Below are 23,091 nucleotides of genomic sequence, written 5' to 3'. Positions count from 1 at the left end.
AATGATGGGACACTATTCCTCCCACTGACACCAATGATGGGACACTATTCCTCCCACTGACACCAATGATGGGACACTATTCCTCCCACTGACACCAATGTTGGGACACTATTCCTCCCACTGACCCCAATGATGGGACACTATTCCTCCCACTGACCCCAATGATGGGACACTATTCTTCCCACTGACACCAATGATGGGACACTATTCCTCCCACTGACACCAATGATGGGACACTATTCCTCCCACTGACCCCAATGATGGGACGCTATTCCTCCCACTGACACCAATGATGGGACACTATTCCTCCCACTGACACCAATGATGGGACACTATTCCTCCCACTGACACCAATGATGGGACACTATTCCTCCCACTGACACCAATGATGGGACACTATTCCTCCCACTGACACCAATGATGGGACACTATTCCTCCCACTGACACCAATGATGGGACACTATTACTCCCACTGACACCAATGATGGGACACTATTCCTCCCACTGACACCAATGATGGGACACTATTCCTCCCACTGACACCAATGATGGGACACTATTCCTCTCACTGATACCAATGATGGGACACTATTCCTCCCACTGATACCAGGACATTTTCTACTAAAGTTTGAAGGACAGTAAACTGGCCCTTTGCATACCTTCCAACTTTTTGAGATGGGAATGAGGGACACCTATCAGCAAAAGTATGCAGGCATAGGACACTCCCCTTGCCACGCCCCCTTAAAGGAGAATTGTATAAAAAACAAGATTGGTTAAACCCACAAGTGCTTTTTTTTTACCACTCCTATTCCTTTATATTGGCTTTTGGAATTTACAAATGCAGCAATTTAGAGATCAGGTGAAAGGTTTATCTCTGAGAAAAACACTTTTTTGATAGATAAAAAGTGCATTTTATATACAACTCTATATGGATCAGACCAAAATGAGGGACCAATGGGGAGGAAAGAGGGACAGAGGGACATTGCTCCAAATCAGGGACAGTCCCTGGAAATCCGGGACAGTTGGGAATGATGCCTTTGTTTAGAACGTTTGGAGCCCCCTGGGGATGAGGAGCGATATTACCATTGTGTCCATCCATGGGGGGGGGGGGATTCATCGATGTTGTGAGGCTGAGAAACACTTGGGTAGATTCACGTACCCTGGCCTAAATTTAGGGCGGCCTAGCCTAGTCTTTTTAGGCTACACCGCCGTAAATTATTTAGGCTATTAGTGATTCTCAAACCACTTACCTGTTAATTTTCGGCGGCATAGCCTAAAACGAGCGGGCGTAAGCGCGCCTAATTCAAATGACTTGTTTGGGGGCGTGTACTATGGAAATGAGGCTTGACCTCATGTTTTTCAACGTTTTTGCATACTGCGCATGCGCCGGGCGACTACATTTCCCAGGGCGCATTGCGGCTAAGTACGCTGTACGGGCCTATTGATTTTGACGCGGACGTAAACAACGTAACTCCCGATTCGCGGACGACTTACGCAAACGACGGTAAAAATTCGAACCTTGCGGCGGGAACGGCGGCCATACTTAACAATAGTTAGTCCACTAGAGCATAGCTCTAAATTTAGGCGGCCTATCCCTTACGGAAACGACGTAACTCGACGGTGTAGGCCTGGCGTACGCTCGTAAACCGTCGGGAATCGGCGTATCCCCTCATTTACATAATCTACGCCGGCCGCAATGGAAGCGCCACCTAGCGGCCACCAGAAACATTGCAAGCTAAGATAGAACGGCGCAAGCCGGCCTATCTTAGCTTTGTTTAAGTGTATCTCTGTTAGAGAATACACTTAAACAAACGCCGGCGTAGATTCAGAGTTAGGTCGGCTTATCTGCAGATAAGCCGGCCTAACTCTTTGTGAATCTACCTATTTGATTCCGCTAAGTTAACAAACTCCCATTCCGGAGCGCCAGCTTCCCCATATGTGACGCGGCTGACACTTTATCCGTGGACCTGTTCTCCGCGGTGACTGTCGGCTGAACCAAGTCCCCAGGTGTCTCGGCGGAAGGCATTAGTCAACAAAGTTAAGCGGCTCTTGCCGGGGATGTGGAAAGCTTGGCCTAGTTTTCAGTTCAGTGCTGAAATTTTCCTTTCTTCCAGTAAATCGGAGCGTTTAGCAAGTGGAGACGTTCCGTGGCTTCCGGCGCACAAGCTTCATCTCTTAGCGGTTATGTAATGCGCTGGAAACCTTTCCTTCAAGCTTTGGGCGGCCCCCGAGGAATAGGAGATTAGAAAAGATCGGTGAAGCCGGATTAGGAGGACAAGGTTTAATTGCCCTGAAAAATGTCCACCTACATCACCTGAAGATGAAAGCTCAAATGGCGGAGGGGGATCTTTTTAACCCCTTTATAACAACCTTAGGCTAATAAGCGGCACCAGGGCAAGAAGGCCTTAACGCCCATGAGCCACGCACTCTATATGTGCCCCTGTGATCTTCTGGGGGTGGCCGAGCTGTCACCAACAGCTCACAGTCCAAAGGTCAGGAGCCGGTAGGCAGGGTCCAATGACCCAATCACTGTGCTGCATGATTGGTCACCCTAGAACATGCCACCGCCAAGTGCTAGCCCTTTAAGTGGTCCATGACGACCAAGACTGGTAGAAGGGGAGGGGGCGGAGTTATCTCTGCCCACAGTACAAGAAGAGTCCCAGCCTTGGAAAAGAGAGCGGAGCAAAGGGGTGTATAAGGTAATTGATCATCGATGCGGGAATGGGGATTAACTGCCATGACCACCAGTGACCAGCAATACGTGGGGGGGGGGTTAAATATCACTGCCAGTGACCAGCAATGCAGGGGGGTTAAATATTACTGCCAGAGACCAGCAATGCGGGGGGGCTTAAATATCCACGCCAGTGATCAGCAATGTGTGGGGGGTTAAATATCACTGCCAGTGACCAGCAATGTATGGGCGGGGGGGTTAAATAACACTTCCAGTGACCAGCAATGCGTGGGGGGGGGGTTAAATATCACTGCCAGTGACCAGCAATGCGTGGGGGGGGGTTAAATATCACTGCCAGTGACCAGCAATGTGGGGGGGTTAAATATCACTGCCAGAGACCAGCAATGCGTGGGGGGGGTTAAATATCACTGCCAGTGACCAGCAACGTGGGGGGGGGGTTAAATATCACTGCCAGTGACCAGCAATGTGGGGGGTTAAATATCACTGCCAGTGACCAGCAATGCAGGCGGGTTAAATATCACTGCCAGAGACCAGCAATGCATGGGGGGGTTAAATATCACTGCCAGTGACCAGCAACGTGGGGGGGGGGTTAAATATCACTGCCAGTGACCAGCAATGTGTGGGGTTAAATATCACTGCCAGAGACCAGCAATGTGTGGGGGCTTAAATATCCCTGCCAGTGACCAGCAATGTGTGTGGGGGGGGTTAAATAACACTTCCAGTGACCAGCAATGCGTGGGGGGGGGGGGTTAAAAACACTTCCAGTGACCAGCAAAGTGGGGGGGGGGGGTTCTCACTGTCACTGGTCACTATCATTGGAAGGGGTTGACTTTCACCCCCACTGAACATCAATGGAGGGGAAAGGGAGGTTTAACAGTACTGACACCATTACTGGGTGTTATTATTGCACTCACTGACACTAATGCTGGGGGTTATTATTGAACACACTGACACAAATGTTGGGGGTTATTATTGTGTCCACTGACACCAGTGCTGGGGGTTATTATTGCACTCATTGGCACCCATGCTGGGGGTTATTATTTTGTCCACTGACAGCAATGCTGGGGGTTATTATTGTGTCCACTCATAGCAATGCTGGGGGTTATTATTGTGTCCACTGACCCCAGTGCTGGGGGTCATTATTGCACTCAAAGGCACCAATGCTGGGGGTTACTATTAAGTCCCCTGACACCAATGCTGGGGGTTATTATTGAACATACTGACACAAATACTGGAGTTTATTATTTTGTCAACTGACAGCAATGCTGGGGGTTATTATTGTGTCCAATGATGGCAATGCTAGGGTTATTATTGTGTCCACTGACAGCAATGCTGGGGGTTATTATTGTGTCCACTGACAGCAATGCTGGGGGTTATTATTGTGTCCACTGACACCAGTGCTGGGGGTTACTATTAAAGTGGTTGTAAACCCTTACAGACCACTTTGACCTACAGGTAAGTCTAGATTAAGGCTTACTTGTAGGTGCAAAAAATATCACCCAAACCTACTGTACACGGTTAAGGAGATATTTTCCCCAAAAACGGGCACTGATGTCTACGGCGCGTGTGTGCTGTAGACAACGGCGCAGGCGCACTGAGCGGCCATTAGGGGGTTATTGCACTCAATGGCACCAATACCTGGGGGTTATTGAACTCCAAATTAGGGAAATTCAGCAGGAACTATAATTTTTGACTGCCGAGTTGTTCAATGTGCTGCTATTGGGGGGTCCTCCGGAGGTGTTGGGGGGGGCAGTTGAGGCCCCTATAATTTTTAGGTTGACCAACACTGGTGTAGGGAGACACAACTCTAGTCCCTGCACACAAGGGTGACTCCATAGAGAAGGGAGCCACCCTGAGAAGACAAGGACACCCTGAGAAGACAAGGACACCCTGAGAAGACAAGGACACCCTGAGAAGACAAGGACTGAAGATGAAGAAGTTGTTATACTCAGTAAGTGATGACATCATCTGCTGGACCTGAGGGTGTGATGTCACTTTAACCACTTCTTGCCCGGTCAATAGACAATTGACTTCCGAGAAGTGGTTCTGTTATCCTGACTGAACGTCTATAAAATAAAAATCCCAGAGATGATCAAATACCACCAAAAGAAAGTTCTATTTGTGGGAACAAATATCTTGTACCTTGTATCTTTATAAATGTACTTTCTCTTCTTCACACATTAATATAATGCGGGGAGTGCGGAGCGCCGCCGACAACCCCAAGAAATCGCATCACATTTGCATAAACTGACGCTGATTACCATAATTGTTAATAAACGACATTTCCATACGTGGGACCCGCGCCGGGGGTGGAGAGGTGCGCCGCTCAATGCAGATCTATTCAACTTGCTGAGGGCCAGAACCGCGCCGGGGGGGCGGAGGGGAGACGTTTTATGGGTCCTCCACTACATCACTTCCACTTAGCGCCGCGGTTTATGCGAATCGGGGATCTTAATTTGAGGATTGCTGTTGGCGTTATCGCGGCGGACGGACGCGTTTTTCATATGTAGTTGGAGGCGAGTCAATGTCTCATTGGGGCGACCGGAGAGGAGGGGAAGACTGACGGATGATGGATGGAGCCCAGAATATGTTATACAAATATAGAGAGAGAGAAAATGGGAGATCAGTAACATATCTGGAGGGAATTTTGTGGATTTTTTTTTTTTTTTTAATAATGTAAAGTAGAAGGAAAATGATAAATGATACAAATAAATCTGTGAAAAGTGTGGGGGGAGGGGCATTTGTATTCAGCCCCCTTTACTCTGATAACTAAAATCTAGAGGAACCAATTGCCTTCAGAAGTCACCTAATTAGTAAATAGAGCCCACCTGCGTGTCTTGTAATCTCAGTATAAATACAGCTGTCCTGTGGAGCCCTCAGAGGTTTGTTAGAGAACCTTAGTGAACAAACAGCATCATGAAGGCCGAGGAACACCCCAGACAGGTCAGGGATAAAGTTGTGGAGAAGTATAAAGCAGGGTTAGGTTATAAAAAAAATCTCCCAATCCATCATCGGAAAATGGAAAGAGTATGGCACAACTGCAAACCTACCAAGACATGGCCGTCCACCTAAACTGACTTGGCCGGTCAAGGAGAGCGTTCATCAGAAAAGCAGCCAAGAGGTCCATGGTAACTCTGGAGGAGCTGCACAGCTCAGGGGGGAGAATCTGTCCACAGGACAACTATTAGTGGTCTCTCCACAAATCTGCCCTTTAGGAAGAGTGACAAGAAGAAAGACATTGGAGAAAGAAAGACATAAGAAGCCCTGTTTGCAGTTTGTGAGAAGCCATGTGGGGGAGGGGACACAGCAAACATGTGGGGGAAGGTGCTCTGGTCACATGACACCAAAATTCAACAAAAAATGCTATGTGTGGGAGAAACTAACACTGCACATCACACGAGCGGGCGTATTTTGAACGACTTGCAGACGAGTGATTTGGTATTTGGGGAGTCCTAGATAGATGGTGTAACGGAATGACCCGTGACACCCAAAGACTTTGTGAGGATGGAGGATACTCCTGTGTCAGCGTCACTGATAACTCTTGGGTCTGAGTCCACTCTGTGCCCTTTGGGCATGGAGTGGCAAGTGAATCGTAATTCATGGATTACATGAGATTTGACATCACGGACAGTTCATATTGCAGGCTCTTGAGAGACTACAAGATGTTGGTTAATTGTGACCCCAACCAGTCAATATTCTATGACTCATTTCTATGATTAGTCTAGTGACATGCTAATTGCATCAGGGCTTGGAGGACATTCCATTGTCCTTGTGTAAAGGTGTTGTAACGGACAGGTGTTAATCCCAGGTCTGCTCCCAGAACTCTAATTATGCATACTAGAGACTGCTTATGTGTGATAACCCTGTCTACAATCTATTGATGCTCAGAGGTGTCAAGAGGTATGCGGAGACGGAGTGGGTGAAGGCTTTTGTTGTTAGTAATTGAGGAATGTTTAGTAATTAGCCTTAGTGTGTGATTGGGGGGGGGGGACAGTTTGATTGTTCCTGTAAATTCTGTGACCTGTTGTACTATATAAAAAGACTGAGAGAAATCATTAAAGTATCTTTACATTTGGAACAAGTACAGAGCTGCGTGTCTCGTCTTGATTCTGGGCAAATGAAATGGGATCGGGTCCTGTCGGTTGGAGTGTCGATAAGCTGTCGTGACTGGGATGGAAGGTCGTAAACGGTGGTGACCGTTACAGAGGGCATTTGCGTAGTCGAGTCTGGAATTGATGATTGTTCCCATCACGACTGCAATGTTCTCTTTCGGGATAAAGTGCGTGAGTCTGCGTAGTAGGCGCAGCAGATGGTGAGATCCGCTGACTACTGACCCTATTTGTGCATCCATTGTCGTGTAGGTATCGAAAATGACTCCGAGACTTTTGACTTTGGCGCTAGGGGTGATAGTTTTACCCAGAATGGGTGGGGGAGTCCATGTTGACGCGGGGTGATTTTTCAGGTTAGCGCGAAACATGAGAAGTTCTGTTTTCGAACCATTGAGTTTAAGATAACTCTTTGTCATCCAGTTATCTATTAGAGTGAGGCATTTCTCTAGTCCAAGAGAACGATCCTTTTTGTTGCAGATGCGGAAATACAGTTGTGTGTCGTCTGCATAGGAGTGGTAAAGTAACTTCTGGTTATTGATGATTTCAAAGAGGGGGCGGAGATAGATATTAAACAATACGGGCGACAAGGGAGACCCCTGAGGGACTCCGCATGACACCGTACGTTTTTCAGAAGTGAAAGACTCCAGTTTCACTATTTGTGATCGGTTTTCCAAGAAGGAGGAGAACCAGGGTAAAACACCTTCAGCGACTCCGGCTATTTCAGCTAGCCTAGCCAGTAGTAGTCCGTGGTCTACAGTGTCAAAAGCCGCGCTTAGGTCCAGCAGTATCAGGAGACAAGATTCTCCTTCGTCTGCGGCCTCTAGAGCGTCATCCCATATTTTGAGCAGCGCCGTTTCTGTTCCGTGACCCGGACGGAAGCCTGATTGAAATGGATCGAGTAATTTATGGGTTTCTAAATGCAGTTGCAGCTGTTGTACAACTTCTTTCTCCATTACCTTGGAGAAGACATTTAGAGCTGTTATGGGCCTCCAGTTGTTTGGGTCTTTGGGGTCGAGGGTAGGTTTTTTAGAATTGGTTTTATTGTACCTTGTTTTAGCAAGGTGGGCACCATGCCCTCCTTGAATGATTGGTTAATGAGCTGCGTGATAGCTGGTGCCAGTATATCGGCACTTTCTTTCAGCAGTTTAGTGGGGATGATATCATTGGGTGCTGTGCTATTACGCAGAGTCCCGATGATATTTTTAGTGGCATCGATGGAAATGGGTTTTAGAGTGAATTTTGATGATTGTGGCGGATTTATGTGGGTATTTGGTTTGTGATTTGGGGGGGGGGGGGGGGTGGGTGACGGTTCCATTTTGCTGAATACTTTCACGGATTTTTTCAATTTTTTTTAATGAAATAATCCAATAATTTGTTGCAAAATTGTTGTGAATCAGAATTGGGGGCCTCTAAACAAGCAGGACTCATCGTCTGAGTGACCAGCTTGAAGAGTTCTCGGGGGCGGTTCAAGGCATTTGCGATGATGTTGGAGAAGTGAATTTTTTTGGCCATAAAGATTTCTTTGTGATATTTCTTTGTTATTATCTTGTAGATGGTGAGGTTTTCCTCTGAAGAGCTCCTTTTCCACGCAGCTTCTGCTCTTCTACGCTCTTGCTTTAGCAACGTCAGCTGGTCTCTCACATAAAATACCAATAAAATACATTTATGATTTTGGGTGCAACATGAGAACATTTGGGGAATTTCAAGGGGTATGAATACTTTTTCAAGACACTGTATCTATCTATATACACTGATCAGCCAAAACTTAATGACCACTGACAGGTAAAGTGAATATCATGGATTATCTAATTACAATGACATCTGAAAGTCCTGGGTATATTAGGCAGCAAGTAAACATGTTTTCCCTGAAGTTGCTATGTTGAAAGTAGAAAATATGTGCATCACAGTTTGTTGTGTACGGGGCTGTGTAGCACTCTGAAGAGCTCAGTGAGAGCTGATTGAAGGAAAGGGTCACACCTCCTTCACACAACACACAGGGATAGAGGCTGTCAATCACAGGCTGTGTACTGGAGCTCTCTCACCAGGGAGAGACTGAGAGAGAGAGAGAGAGAGACTGAGAGAGAGAGAGAGAGAGACTGAGACAGACAGAGAGAGAGAGAGAGACTGATAGAGAGAGAGAGAGACAGAGAGAGAGAGACTGAGAGAGACTGAGAGAGAGATAGAGAGACTATGAGAGAGAGACTGAGAGAGAGAGACAGAGAGAGAGAGAGAGAGAGAGAGAGAGAGACAGAGAGAGAGAGAGAGAGAGAGAGAGAGAGAGAGAGAGAGAGAGAGAGAGAGACAGAGAGAGAAAGACAGAGAGAGAGACAGAGAGAGAGAGATAGAGAGACAGAGAGAGAGAGAGACAGAGAGAGAGAGACAGAGACATAGAGAGAGAGAGAGAAAGATAGAGAGAGAGAGAGAGAGAGAAAGAGAGAGAGAGAGAGAGATAGAGAGACTGTGAGAGAGAGACAGAGAGAGAGACAGAGAGAGAGAGAGAGATAGAGAGAGAGAGAGAGAGACAGAGAGAGAGATAGAGAGAGAGACAGAGAGATAGAGAGAGAGAGACAGAGAGAGAAAGACAGAGAGAGAGACAGAGAGAGAGATAGAGAGAGAGACAGAGAGAGAGAGAGAGACAGAGACATAGAGAGAGAGAGAAAGAGAGAGAGAGAGACAGAGACATAGAGAGAGAGAGAAAGATAGAGAGAGAGAGGTCCAACCAACTTATTTAATACAGTAGCTGATTCCGATCATTACTAATTTTCCATGTATTATGGGATGTCATGTGTCCTGTATGTCTGACATATGCAATGCTTTCTGTTTATCATTTTCATATGGTAGCTTGTTTTCGCCCTCTACAGGCCAAGACAGTCATTACCACCACCATGAACCTCCAACATTTCTAACCAGTTCAACTGTCACAGTCCTTTGTTCTGCGTTTCTTTGTAAGTGTTCTCCATCGTACATCTCTTTTTTTTTTGTATTGGTATTTGCTTATTGGTTTGTGGTTAAAGCTGTTTATCCAGTACATATGTACATGTATCTTTTTCTTGTTTGTATCATCTATCTCTCTCTATCTATTAGTTTGTCTGTCTGGATATTTCTTCATTCCTTTTCATTTCCTTTCCCTTCTTTTCTTTGCCTTTTTATTTCCTTTCCTTTTATTTCTCTTTCTTCAGTTTCTTTCTTTTTCTCTTTCTTTCTTCCTTCCCTTCCATTTTCTCTTTTTCCTTTCCTTTCCATTCTCTTGTCCCTTCCTTTCTTCTTACCTTTCCCTTTCCCCTCCCCTTTCATTTATTTTCCCTTCTCTTCTTCTTTCCCTTTCTTTTCCATTCCCTTCCTTTTCTTTCTCTTTATTCCTTTTCTTTATTTTTCTCTTTCTTCATTCTCTTCCCCTTCCTTTCCTTTCTATTCTCTTGTCCTTTCCTTTCCTTTCTTCTTTCCTTTCCCTTTTCCATTCCCCTTCCCTTTCATTTCCTTTACCCTTCTCTTCTTCTTTCCTTTTCTTCTCCGTTCCTTTCCTTTTCTTTGTCTTTCTTCCTCTTTCTTTCTCTTTCTTTTTCTCTTCCTTCCTTTCCCTTCCCTTTCCTCTTTTTTCTTTCCTTTGCTTTCCATTGTCTTGTCCTTTCCTTTCCCGTTCCCCTTCCCTTTCATTTCCTTTCCCATTCATTTAATTTCCCTTTCATTTCCTTCCCCTTCTCGTCTTCTTTCCCTTTCTTTTCCATTCCCTTCTTTTTCTTTCGTCCTTTTCTTTCTCTTTATTTTTCTCTTTCTTCCTTCTCTTCCCTTTTCTTTCCTCTTTTTTCTTTCCTTTCCTTTCCATTCTCTTGTCCTTTCCTTTCCCTTTTGCGTTCCCCTTCTCTTTCATTTCCTTCCCCTTCCTTTTCTTTCTCTTTCTTTTTCTCTTTCTTCCTTTCCCTTCCCTTTCCTCTTTTTTCTTTCCTTTGCTTTCCATTGTCTTGTCCTTTCCTTTCTTCTTTCCTTTCCTTTCCCTTTCCCCTTCCCTTTCCCATTCATTTAATTTCCCTTTCATTTCCTTCCCCTTCTCTTCTTATTTCCCTTTCTTTTCCATTCCCTTCTTTTTCTTTCTCTTTATTTTCCTCTTCCCTTTTCTTTCCTCTTTTTTCTTTCCTTTCCTTTCCATTCTCTTGTCCTTTCCTTTCCCTTTTGCGTTCCCCTTTCCTTTCATTTCCTTCCCCTTTCTTTTCCATTCCCTTTCTTTTCTTTCTCTTTATTTTCTTTCTCTTTCTTCCTTCCCTTTCCTTTCCTCTTTTTCTTTCCTTTCCATTCTCTTGTCCTTTCCTTTCTTCTTTCATTTAATTTCCTTCACTTTCTCTTTTTCCTTCTTCTATCCCTTTCCTTTCTCCTTTCCTCTTTTTTCTTTCTCTTTCTCATTCCTTCCCTCCTCTTTCTATCTATCTTCCATGTGTCTGTGTATGTACTGGAAGAACACTTTATCCATTTTGTTATTTTATATATTTGCTTTACATCTTTATGTTTCAGTCCATGATTTTATTTTTTATTGTCAATGTATTTCCCCCGATCCTCCTCCCCCGGAAGGTTTATTTCCTGGTCTTCTCTTACCTGTATATTTATTTCAGAGGGAAGTAAAGTAGTAAGAATTTATTTAGAGGTATGTTGTATTTTCCACCACTCATGTTTTATTGTATATATGGAAACAATGATGGCATTTTCCTATTCTTATATTTGCTCGGTGGTATTTTTTATGATTATGTTTTATGTAGATTTGAATTTTCTCACTCCGGAAAGTATTTTTAGCTGTTTATTGAAAACCTTTGCTGTCAGCAGTGACCTGAAATCCTTCTTCCTGGTCCTTCCTTCCTCTGTACATCGCGCCCTTTACTGCCCGTCCGTAGTATTATATAGAAAATAATAATCCTGTCATAGGGTATCAATGAAATAAAGAGACGTCTATCACAGCCAGCAATCACCAGAGCAAGGACCTCTGACCTCTGTACTATTAAATGGTGCTTCTACACATCCCTGTTATCAGTGTCATGATATCCTTGGGGGGCAGAAAGAGGCTTCATCCCATATGGCTGCAAACAGGCGAATGTGGTGGGGGGGGGGGGGGGGAGGCGTCTACATTTGGCCGCGTTTCACAATTCGCTTCTCCTGAAATCACAACGATGAGCTATAATGATATGAAAATCAATCCCATTAATTCTTACATAACAATACATTGTAATACATAATAATAATACTGCACATAGCCATACATAATAATACATAGTGATACATAGTGATACATAACAATACATAGTGATAATTAGTACTACATAGTAATACATATTAAGACATAGTAATACATAACAATACATAGTGATACAAACTGTTGGTGTTATATTAATCATGTATAATAATAATACATAGTGATACAAAGTAATACATAACAATACATAGTGATACATAACAATACATAGTGATACATAACAATACATAGTGATAATTAGTACTACATAGTGATACATAATAATACATAACAATACATAATAATACATAACAATACATAGTAATACATAGTGATACTTAGTACTACACAGTAATACATATTAAGACATAGTAATACATAACAATACATAGTGATACAAACTCTTGGTTTTATATAAATCCTGTATAATAATAATAATAATAATAATAATACATAGTGATAAAAAGTAATACATAGCAATACATAGTAATATATAGTGATACATAACAATACATAGTAATATATAGTGATACATAACAATACATAGTAATAATTAGTACTACATAGTGATACATAATAATACATAACAATACATAATAATACATAATAATACACAGTGATAATTAGTACTACATAGTGATACATAATAATACATAACAATACATAGTAATACATAATAATACACAGTGATACATAACAATACATAGTGATACATAATAATACATAGTAATACATAATAATACACAGTGATACATAACAATACATAGTGATACAAACTGTTGGTGTTATATAAATCCTGTATAATAATAACAATACATAGTGATACAAAGTAATACATAACAATACATAGTGAAATATAGCGATACATAACAATACATAGTGATACATAATAATACATAATTACATAATAATACATAGTAATATATAGCGATACATAACAATACATCGTGATACATAACAATACATAATAATACATAATGATAATTAGTACTACACAGTAATACATATTAAGACATAGTAATACATAACAATACATAGTGATAAAAACTGTTGGTGTTATATAAATCCTGTATAATAATAATAATAATACATAGTGATACAAAGTATTACATAACAATACATAGTAATACATAACAATACATAGTGATAATTAGTACTACATAGTGATACATAATAATACATAGTAATAAATAATAATAATAATAATAATAATAATAATAATAATAATAATAATAATAAGTAACAATATATAGTGATACATATTGATACATTGTACATTGAACAAAAAAATGGTGATACAAAGTAATACATAGTGATACATAACAATACATAGTAATAAATAATAATAATTAGTGATAAATAGTAATATACATAACAACAATACATAAAAATACAAACAGAGCTTTCATTCTTCAGACTTCTTTACATTATTACTGACTGAGAATAAAACCAAAAAAAAAATTGCTTTATATTGCAGCTTACCAATTCTTAGATGTGGCGGCTGCATTCGTTGCCTTATTTATTTTGTTTTCTTTATTTTAGCTTTGTGGTTCTGTTACTAAGGGCCAGATTCATGTAGAAATCCGGCGGCGTAACGTATCCCATTTACGTTACACCGCCGCAAGTTTTCAGCGTAAGTGCTTGATTCACAGAGCACTTGCCTGTAAACTTGCGGCAGCGTAGCGTAAAGCCGTCCGGCGCAAGCCCGCCTAATTCAAATGGAGTGTGTACCATTTAAATTAGGCGCGTTCCCGCGCCGAACGTACTGCGCATGTTCCGTTTTGAAATTTCCCGCCGTGCTTTGCGCGAAATGACGTCGCCCCGACGTAATGTTTTAAACGGCGACGTGCGTTACGTACTTTCGAATTCCCGGACGTCTTACGCAAAAAAAAAAAAAATTTAAATTCGACGCGGGAACGACGGCCATACTTTAACATGGGCTGTCTAATTTTACACCACCTAAATAGCAATCGCAACTTTACGACGGGAAAAGCCGACTAGCGACGACATTGAAAACAAGATACGACGGCATCTGGGTTAGATCCGACAGGCGTACGTCTTCGTACGCCTTCGGATCTAAGATGCAATACTTCGGCGTCCGCTGGGTGGCGTTCCCGTCGTAATCCGCGTCGAGTATGCAAATTAGCTATTTTCGACGATCCACGAACGTACGAGCGGCCGTCGCGTTCTTTTACGTCGTCTCTAGTCGGCTTTTTCCGGCGTATAGTTAAACCTGCTGTTTGGTGGCGTACGCAATGTTAAGTATGGCCGTCGTTCCTGCGTATCATTTAAAAAAAAAAATTTAGTTTGGGTTAGTCGACCGTGAATCGGGATGGACGTAATTTACGTCCACGTCATTTAGCGCAATGCACGGCAGGAAATTTAGGGACGGCACATGCGCAGTTCGTTCGGCGCCGGGACGCGCTTCATTTTAATTCATGCCGATTTTAATTAGGCGCCGTTACGCCGCGAGAGATACACTACGCCGCCGTAACTTACAGGATTCAAACCAAAAAAAGTAAGTTACGGCGGCGTAGCGTATCTCAGATACGGTGCGCCGGGGCAGATCTTTGTGGATCTGCCCCACAAAGTGGATGTAAAGCCCTCTCATCCTTTCTAAACTCCTCCCATAGTGCTGATCTATACGGATATAGACGCCTCCTGCATGTATCCTTACCTGTCACATGTCTCCCCTCTGTCTGTTATGAGACCTGAAAAACTGCAGATTCTGTGGGTGGGTCTGTTGTCTGGAGCTCGGTGGGTGGAGTTGTGATGTCAGTAGCCTCCCCGCCCTCCTCTACACTCCCCTTGTCAACATGCATTTTTTCCTGTGTATTTCTTACACTGAATTCTGCTATGATCACTAACAGCCAGTCAAAAGTAACCACATGACTTCAGAAAAGGAGTGGGGGGTGGGAATTAAAAAAATAATGCCTGTCTCCAGGCTAGTGCATGAGATATGTAAATCACCTGTCACTCACAGCAAGGGGGGCGGAGCGGACTGAGGTTTTTCTCTGTAAATCCGTTTTTAGGATTGCTCAGAGCTGGATTAACTCTGTGTGGCAAGACTGGGCACAGATGATTGGAAATCTTAGGGCCAGATTCTCGTAGAATGGCGTATCTTTTCGGCGGCGTAACGTATCCGATTTACGTTACGCCGCCGCAACTTACACGGGCAAGTGCTGTATTCTCAAAGCACTTGCTCCATAAGTTGCGGCGGCGTAGCGTAAATCGGCCGGCATAAGCCCGCCTAATTCAAATGTGGAAGGGGGGGCGTGTTTTATGTTAAACTACTGTGACCCGAAGTGATTGACGTTTATAACGAACGGCGCATGCGCCGTCCGTGGAAATCTTCTAGTGTGCATTGCTCCTAATACGCCGCAAGGACGTATTGGTTTTGACATGAACGTAAATTATGTCCAGCCCCATTCACGGATGAGTTACGCAAATGACGTAATTTTTCAAATTTCGACGCGGGAACGACGGCCATACTTAACATTGGCTGCGCCTCAAATAGCAGGGGCAACTATACGCCGGGAAAAGCCTAACGTAAACGTCGTAACTTTACTGCGTCGGCCGCGCGTACGTTCGGGAATTCGCGTATCTAGCTAATTTGCATACTCGACGCGGAATTCGACGGAAGCACCGCCTAGCGGTCAAAAAAAAATGCAGTTTAGATCCGACGGCGTAAGAGACTTACGCCTGTCGGATCTAATGGATATCTATGCGTAACTGATTCTAAGAATTAGGCGCATAGATACGACGGGTCAGATTAGGACTTATGACGGCGTACATGGCGCTGCGCCCTCGTAAGTCCTCTGAGAATCCGGGCCTTATTCTCTACATTGTGACAGCAAAAAATAAAATGGGGTTTACATCCACTTTAAGGGGTCCAATAAGAGACGTCTATTGTTGGGTTGACATTGTAACAATAATGTAGCTGAGTGTGTTTGTTATCTTATCAATAATTACTTGGTACATCGCTCTTGGTCACCGCGGCTGAATGGCGGCCATTGTCCGGATGCGGCGGCACGCCGGCTGAAGAAGGAAATGCGTGACATTTAGTCGATTGTGAAGAATCCCGATCTTCGGAGGTTTTAGTGGTTCTTTTATAGAACACGCTGTTAGCATGAAAGTGACTTTTTAAAGGTCAGCGTCTCCCATGTCACAAGACATTTCTCATGCTTTGCTGGGCTCAGTCAGTTTATTTTTGGGGGGGGGGGGCTGATTTATAAAATCCCAAATCCCATCTCTAAGCCATCCCTCCGATTCTACAACCTTATAGAGCCTTGAAAAAGTATTCATACCCCTTGAAATTTCCTACACGTTGTCATGTTACAACCAAAAATGTAAATGTATTTTATTGGGATTGTATGTGAGAGACCAACACATTGGGCCAGATTCACCAAAGAGATACGACGGCGTTTCTCCTGATACGCCGCCGTATCTCTGTTTCTATCTATCCGACTGATTCATAGAATCAGTTACGCATAGATATCCCTAAGATCCAACAGGTGTAATTGTTTAACACTGTCGGATCTTAGGATGCAGTACCGCGGCCGCCGCTGGGGGGAGTTTGCGTCGTAAACCAGCGTCGTGTATGCAAATTAGGAGTTACGGCGATCCATGACGGTTTTTCGCGTTCGCTACATCGCCGCTAGTCTAGTTTCCCGTCGCAAAGTTAGTCGTCGTTTTAGGTGCCCTAACTTTACACAGCAATCGTATTGCTGTATAAAGTATGGCCGTCGTTCCCGCATCGAAATTTAAAAATGAACGTCGTTTGCGTAAGCCGTCCGGGAATACGGAATTACGCTACGCGCGTCGCCGTTCAAAAAAATGACGTCAAAGCACGACGGGAATTGCGAAACGGAGCATGCGCAGTAGGTCCGGCGCGGGAGCGCGCCTAATTTAAATGGCACACGCCCATTTGAATTGGCCCGCCTTGCGCCGGACGTCTTTACGATACACCGCCGCAAGTTTCCAGGTAAGTGCTTTGTGGATCGGGCACTAAAACTGGAAACTTGCAGCGGTGTATCGTAAACGGGTTACGTTACACCGACGCTCTTGTACGTGAATCTGGCCCAAAGTGTCACATAATTGTGAAGGGGAAGTAAAATTATGCAAATAAATATGTGGGGGAGGGGCATTTGTATTCAGCCCCCTTTACTCTGATACCCCTAAATAATATCTAGAGGAACCAATTGCCTTCAGAAGTCACCTAATTAGTAAAGAGAGTCCACCTGTGTGTCATTTAATCTCAGTATAAATTCAGCTGTTCTGTGAGGCCCTCAGAGGTTTGTTGAAGACAGGGCTCTGTGCAGGACACTCAAGTTCCACCACCCCAAACTGGTGAAACCATGTCTTTTTTTGTAGGTGATACAAACTGGTCAAACCATGTCTTTATGGTCAAACCCTGTCTTTATGGAGGTGGCACAAACTGGTTAACCATGTCTTAACCATGTCTTTATGGAGGTGGTACAAGCTGATAAGCCATGTCTTTATGGAGCTGGCCCAAACTGGTCAAACCATGTCTTTATGAAGGTGGTACAAACTGGTCAAACCATGTCTTTATGGAGGTGGTGCTAGCTGGTAAACCATGTCTATACGAAGCTTGTCCAAACTGATTGAATCATGTCATTATGGAGCTGGTCCAAACTGGTTAAGCATGTCCTAACCATGTCTATATGGAGGTGGTACAAACTGGTAAAACATGTCTTTATGAAGGTGATACAAACTGGTCAAAGCATGTCTTTATGGAGGTGATGCTAGCTGGTAAACCCATGTCTTTATGGGGGTGGTACAAGTTGGTAAACCATGTCTATACGAAGCTTGTCCAAACTAATTGAACCATGTCTTTATGGAGGTGGTACAAACTGGTTAACCATGTCTTAACCATGTCTTTATGGAGGTGGTACAAGCTGGTAAACCATGTCTTTATGGAGGTGGTACAAGCTGGTAAACCATGTCTTTATGGAGGTGGTACAAGCTGGTAAACCATGTCTTTATGGAGGTGGTGCTAGCTGGTAAACCATGTCTTTACGAAGCTTGTCCAAACTGATTGAACCATGTCTTTATGGAGTTGGTTCAAACTGGTTAATCCATGTCTTAATGGAAGTTATTCAAACTGGTCAACCATGTCTGTACAAAGCTGGTCCAAACTGGTTGAACAATGTCTACATGGAGGTGCCTTTGTACACCTGGGCGCACCGTCATGCTGAAGCAGAAAAGGGTCTTCACCAAACTGTTATCACACGGTTGAAAGGACACAATGGTTGAGATGCCTTCATATAGACTAGCGTGTGGGGTGTCCACTTATTTTCGGCCATATAGTGTAGATTTAGGGTACATGTGAAGACCATCGTATAATCACTCAAGAACAATAATAACTCCATGACACAACTGATCCACCTTAAATATATGAGATCCGTTCACGTGACAGATTGGTTACAGGTGGGATGCGCGGAAGGAAATGAGAAATTGCAACGTACGGTATAAAATCGGATCTGGAAACGTTTAATGATCGCTGAAGCGAGATAATGGTTAGTAGACAGTAAAAGACGAGTGACTCGGAGAGGAAACAGAGCAGAGATAATGGGAATCAGCAACCTTATTGAGTCTTCACAATCCAGAAGTGCAGTTCTGTCTGCGACTTCAGTGACTCACCCGCAGTCCCGGGGGGGGGGGGGTTCTGTCAGGAACTATTACCCTGAACAGCGATTCACACGATCCAAGGAATCCCGACTCCCATATTTAGGGCAAAGTATTCTCCGCTTCACAGTGCAGTACATCTCCCTGGGCTCACGTGTTATACGGGACGGTCATTGCCGGTAGAATTCAGCTGGACACATTATATGAATGGAGGAGAAGGAGGAGTCTGTAGATGAGCAGCTGACTACTGAGCCCAGAGAGCAGCCCACAGGCGCGGTCACGGAGCACACGGCAGGGGTGCACGCCCACACAGCGGCAATTTCAAAGCAACGTACAGGTACGTTGCTTTGCGCAGCCATGCCAGTCTGCCGACGTATAAGTACAGGAGGCGGTCGGCAAGGGGTTAAAGTAGCGCAGTGCTAAATAGCAAAAAAATGGTCATGAAGGGGGGGGGGGGTAAAACCTTCCACAGCTCAGGTGGTTCAATTTCAATCAAAGCGATTAAAAAAAAAAAGAGAGAATAAAAGTTAGAAAACGAACACTCGTGCGGCTGGCCGCCGGGTTCATCGAAAATCTCGTTCTGTGTTTTTTTTACCTTTTTTGCAATCTATTTTTTGTGAATGCCGTTAATCTGTTTTCTAATTATGTTTTCTGATTAAAGTTTTGTCCTGAATAAAAAAATAAAAAATAAATGCAGCATATAAAAGCGAATAAAATATTCATGAGCTCCTCTGTAAATAAGTAATGAAGCAAATAATAATAATAATATGATCATTTATTCATCTTATTATTATTATTATTATCATTTATTTATCTTATTATTATTATTATCATTTATTTATGAACTATTCCCTGTAGTCTGAGGCTTTCAATCTTTCTATTGCCAGTGGATTGGTCTTGGGGGGGGGGGGGGTTATGTACCGGTTGGCGAGCTTGGGGGAATGTAGTCTGGGCAGTATGTGCCCCCCTTAAACTTTCCTGTTTGTAGTACATATACATAAAGGAAGGAGCTGATTGGCTATTGAGGATGATAGAAAGAACAACACTTATCTATTTAACCACTTTACCACCGGGGGCCGATTCTGGCACTTCTCTCCTTCATGTAAAAATCACAATTTTTTTGCTAGAAAATTTATCAGAACCCCCAAACATTATATATCATAAATAAGGGGCTTGTGATGGTTTCTCGGTATCCTGTGAGGAGAAATCACTGTAATCCGCACATGACACCGGCATGCAGCGGGCATCAGACATTTCTCGGTTTTCCCGCGAAAGGTTTAAGGCTTTTCTGTCAGCATGCGGCTGCGTCTTTAGTCATTTTTCAGCCGCCGCCGCCGGTGGGGCGTAGAGGACACGACACATTCAGCAGAAAAGCCCACCGCTGCTAAATGAGATAACATCAGCCGTTCTCTGTCGCTCCTCAGCGGTGTTTTAATTCGCCGTATGCCAGCGCAATATCGAATTGCCGTATTCATCAACATATAATATTACAGCAGAGAAGGTCTAAGGAACGTACATTCCACAGAGAAGGTCAGAAAAAAGTTGGATAAGAGTTTGTAGGAACCAGTGGCGTAGCGTGGGTTGTCAACGCCTGGGGCGAGGCCCATGGACTTGCCTATTTTCAGCTATCTCCAGTCTGGTCACATGACCCGCTGTGTGAGACAGCGGTGGCTGCAGAGAAGAGGAGAGCGTGCTTGATAATGACTGGTAAAGCCTGGAGTGGTGACATCATGCATATGTTCCTATGTCCCATCTGTTGTTGGTGCTCCCTCCTCTCCACACTCGTGACAGCGCCCCTCTAACTTTTGCGCCTGGGGCGGTGGCCCCCCCCCTTGCACCCCCCACGCTACGCCACTGGTAGGAACCCCCTCACTGCTGCTGCTCGAAAAATTTAACAATTATCGGGTTATCCAAACCTCGGAGGCTTTTTATATGTTCTCCGCAGAACTAGAAAACTTCTATAACCACTTCCCACCCACAGGACTAGATGTGCGCATTTCGTTTCGCCACAAATGGGGATGCAATTTTTGTTATATGGAGATTCGGATGTATCAGAATTTCCAAATCACAAAAGTAAAACAATTTAACAAATCCAAAATAAATTATGCCGGAACAATCTACAGCAGGGGTCTCCAAACTTTCTAAACAAGGGGCCAGTTTACTGTCTGTAACGGAATGGCCTGTGATACCCAGAGACTTTTGAAGGATGCGGGGTACTCCTGTGCCAGCTTCACCAATGACTCTTGGGTCTAGGGTCATCCTCTGTCCAATAGGGGCATAGAATGACTGAGAAATGATATCTCGGATTACATGAGATGGGACAGTAATGATAATTCATGTATTGCAAGATATCTTGAAATATTACAGGTTGTTAATTCTGAACCCAACAGGTCAATAGAGTGTCTCCCTCAATGTGGAACATAGACTGTTGAGGTGCTAATTAAGTCTACCAGGCTGTAGTGATAAAAGCTTGCTGTGATTGCATTCTATTGTCTATTGTGCCAATTAAGTCTGGCTCTCAAGAACCTTTCATTGTGTGAAAGTTCTATTGATGATAGATATGTGTTGGCAGTCTGAAAGGTCAGATGTCTGACCCTTCAGGTGTAGTGGATTAGCATTGTCAATTATGTTTACTAAAGGAATGTGCTTTATGTAGCAGGTGAGAATAACTTATCGCGGAGTCAGAACGTCTGGGTAATGATTAGTAATTAGTTCATCTGAATGTCATTATCTAACGGAATGTGTATTGAAGTTCATTGTGTCATGCTGTGGGTGGAGTTGAGTCATTGTCCAGATTTGGTTTCTAACTGTATATAACAAGCTGAGTTTACCATTAAAGTATTCATTTGTTTGGAACCAGAGAAAAGAGCTTGTGTCTCGTTATTCTGGGGGGGGGGGGGGAATCCAATGGATCGTGTCTGCTGGATTGTGGAGTGTCGGATAAGCTGTCTTGGGTTGGTGGAATGGAATATCGTAAACGGTGTTAACCCCTGACCGTTACACTGTCCTTCTGATTTTAGGGGGGGCAGTGGGAGCAGAAAAGGTCCCCATTGCCCCAAAGCACCCCCTTATGTTGAGGGCATGTAGGCTGTTATAGTTTCTGGGGAGCCCCCCTTTCCTGACCTGTTGGGCTGTATGATTGGATAAGGGTCTGATATGGATTTGGGGGAGCCTTATGACTTTTTATTTTATTTTGCAGTAAGGTTCCTCATAGCTCCCAACTGTCCCTGATTCCGAGGGACTGTCCCTGATTAGGAGTAATGTCCCTCTGTCTCTCATTCCTCCTCATTTGTCCCTCATTTTGGTCTGATACATATAGATGTATATAAAATGCACTTTTTATCTATCAAAAGTGCTAAACCTTTCACCTGATGTATAACCACTTCCCACCCGGTCAATGGGAAATTGATGTCCAGGAAGTGGTTACACAATCCTGACAGGACGTCTATGGACGTCCTGCAGGATTTCATGCTGTGCACGCCCGTGGCGGCGCACAGCGCGGCGATCGGTGATGCGGGGTATCAGTCGGGTGCATCTCCGGTGGAGGTTCTTTACCACGTGATCAGCCGTGTCCAATCACGGCTGATCACGATGTAAACAGGAAGAGCCGTTGATCGGCTCTTCCTCACCCGCGTCTGACAGACGCGACTAGAGGAGAGCCGATCGGCAGCTCTCCTGACAGGGGGGGTTCGCGCTGATTGTTTATCAGCACAGCCCTCCCTCTGGTCGCCACACTGGACCACCAGGGAAGGGCAAAAAAAAGAGGGGGCAGTAAAAAAAAGATGCCAATCAGTGCCCACAAATGGGCACTGACTGGCGACATGGATGCATCAGTGCCACCCCACAGTGTTTATCAGTGCCACCCCACAGTGTTCATCAGTGCCACCCCACAGTGTCCATCAGTGCCACCCCACAGTGCCCATCCATGCCCAGTGCCCACCTATCAGTGCCCATCTGTGCCACCCAAAAGTACCCATCAGTGCCACCCATAAGTGCCGCCCATGAGTGCCCATCTGTGCCGCCTATGAGTGCCCATCAGTGCCGCCCATGAGTGCCCATCAGTGCCGCCCATTAATGTCCATCAGTGCCGTCCATCAGTGCCACCTATGAGTGCCCATCAGTACCAGCGCCGCCAATCAGTGCCACCTCATCAGTGCCCATCAGTACTACCTCATCAATGTCCATCAGTGCCATCTCATCGGTGCCCATCAGTGCCACCATATCAGTGCCCGTAATTGAAAGAGAAAACTTACTTATTTACAAAAAAATTAACAGGAAAAAAAAACTTATTTTTTTTCAAAATTTTCAGTCATCTTTTTAGTTGTTGCGCCAAAAAAATAGCAGAGGTGATCAAATGCCACCAAAAGAAAGCTCTATTTGTGGGGAAAAAAGGACGCCAATTTTGTTTGGGTACAGTGTAGCACGACCGC

General features: G+C 44.1%; 1 protein-coding gene across 4 annotated transcripts in view; it reads left to right on the top strand.

Annotated features, from left to right (window-relative positions):
* Positions 1-23,091, top strand: part of AJAP1 (adherens junctions associated protein 1) — a 272,105-nt gene that overhangs the window by 99,069 nt on the left and 149,945 nt on the right. Inside the window, exon 2 of one of the 4 annotated variants that reach the window (XM_040326553.1) lies at positions 9,663-9,746. The exons of the other annotated variants lie outside the window; for them this stretch is intronic. The gene's annotated coding sequence lies outside the window, so the exon portion shown is untranslated. The remainder of the gene's footprint in view (positions 1-9,662; positions 9,747-23,091) is intronic. 4 annotated transcript variants of the gene reach the window in all.

This window comes from Rana temporaria, chromosome 10 (genome assembly GCF_905171775.1).
Source record: "Rana temporaria chromosome 10, aRanTem1.1, whole genome shotgun sequence".
In the NCBI taxonomy this organism is placed as follows: domain Eukaryota; kingdom Metazoa; phylum Chordata; class Amphibia; order Anura; family Ranidae; genus Rana; species Rana temporaria.
Note: the sequence above shows the minus strand (reverse complement) of the source record. Positions and strands in the feature narration are given on the sequence as shown.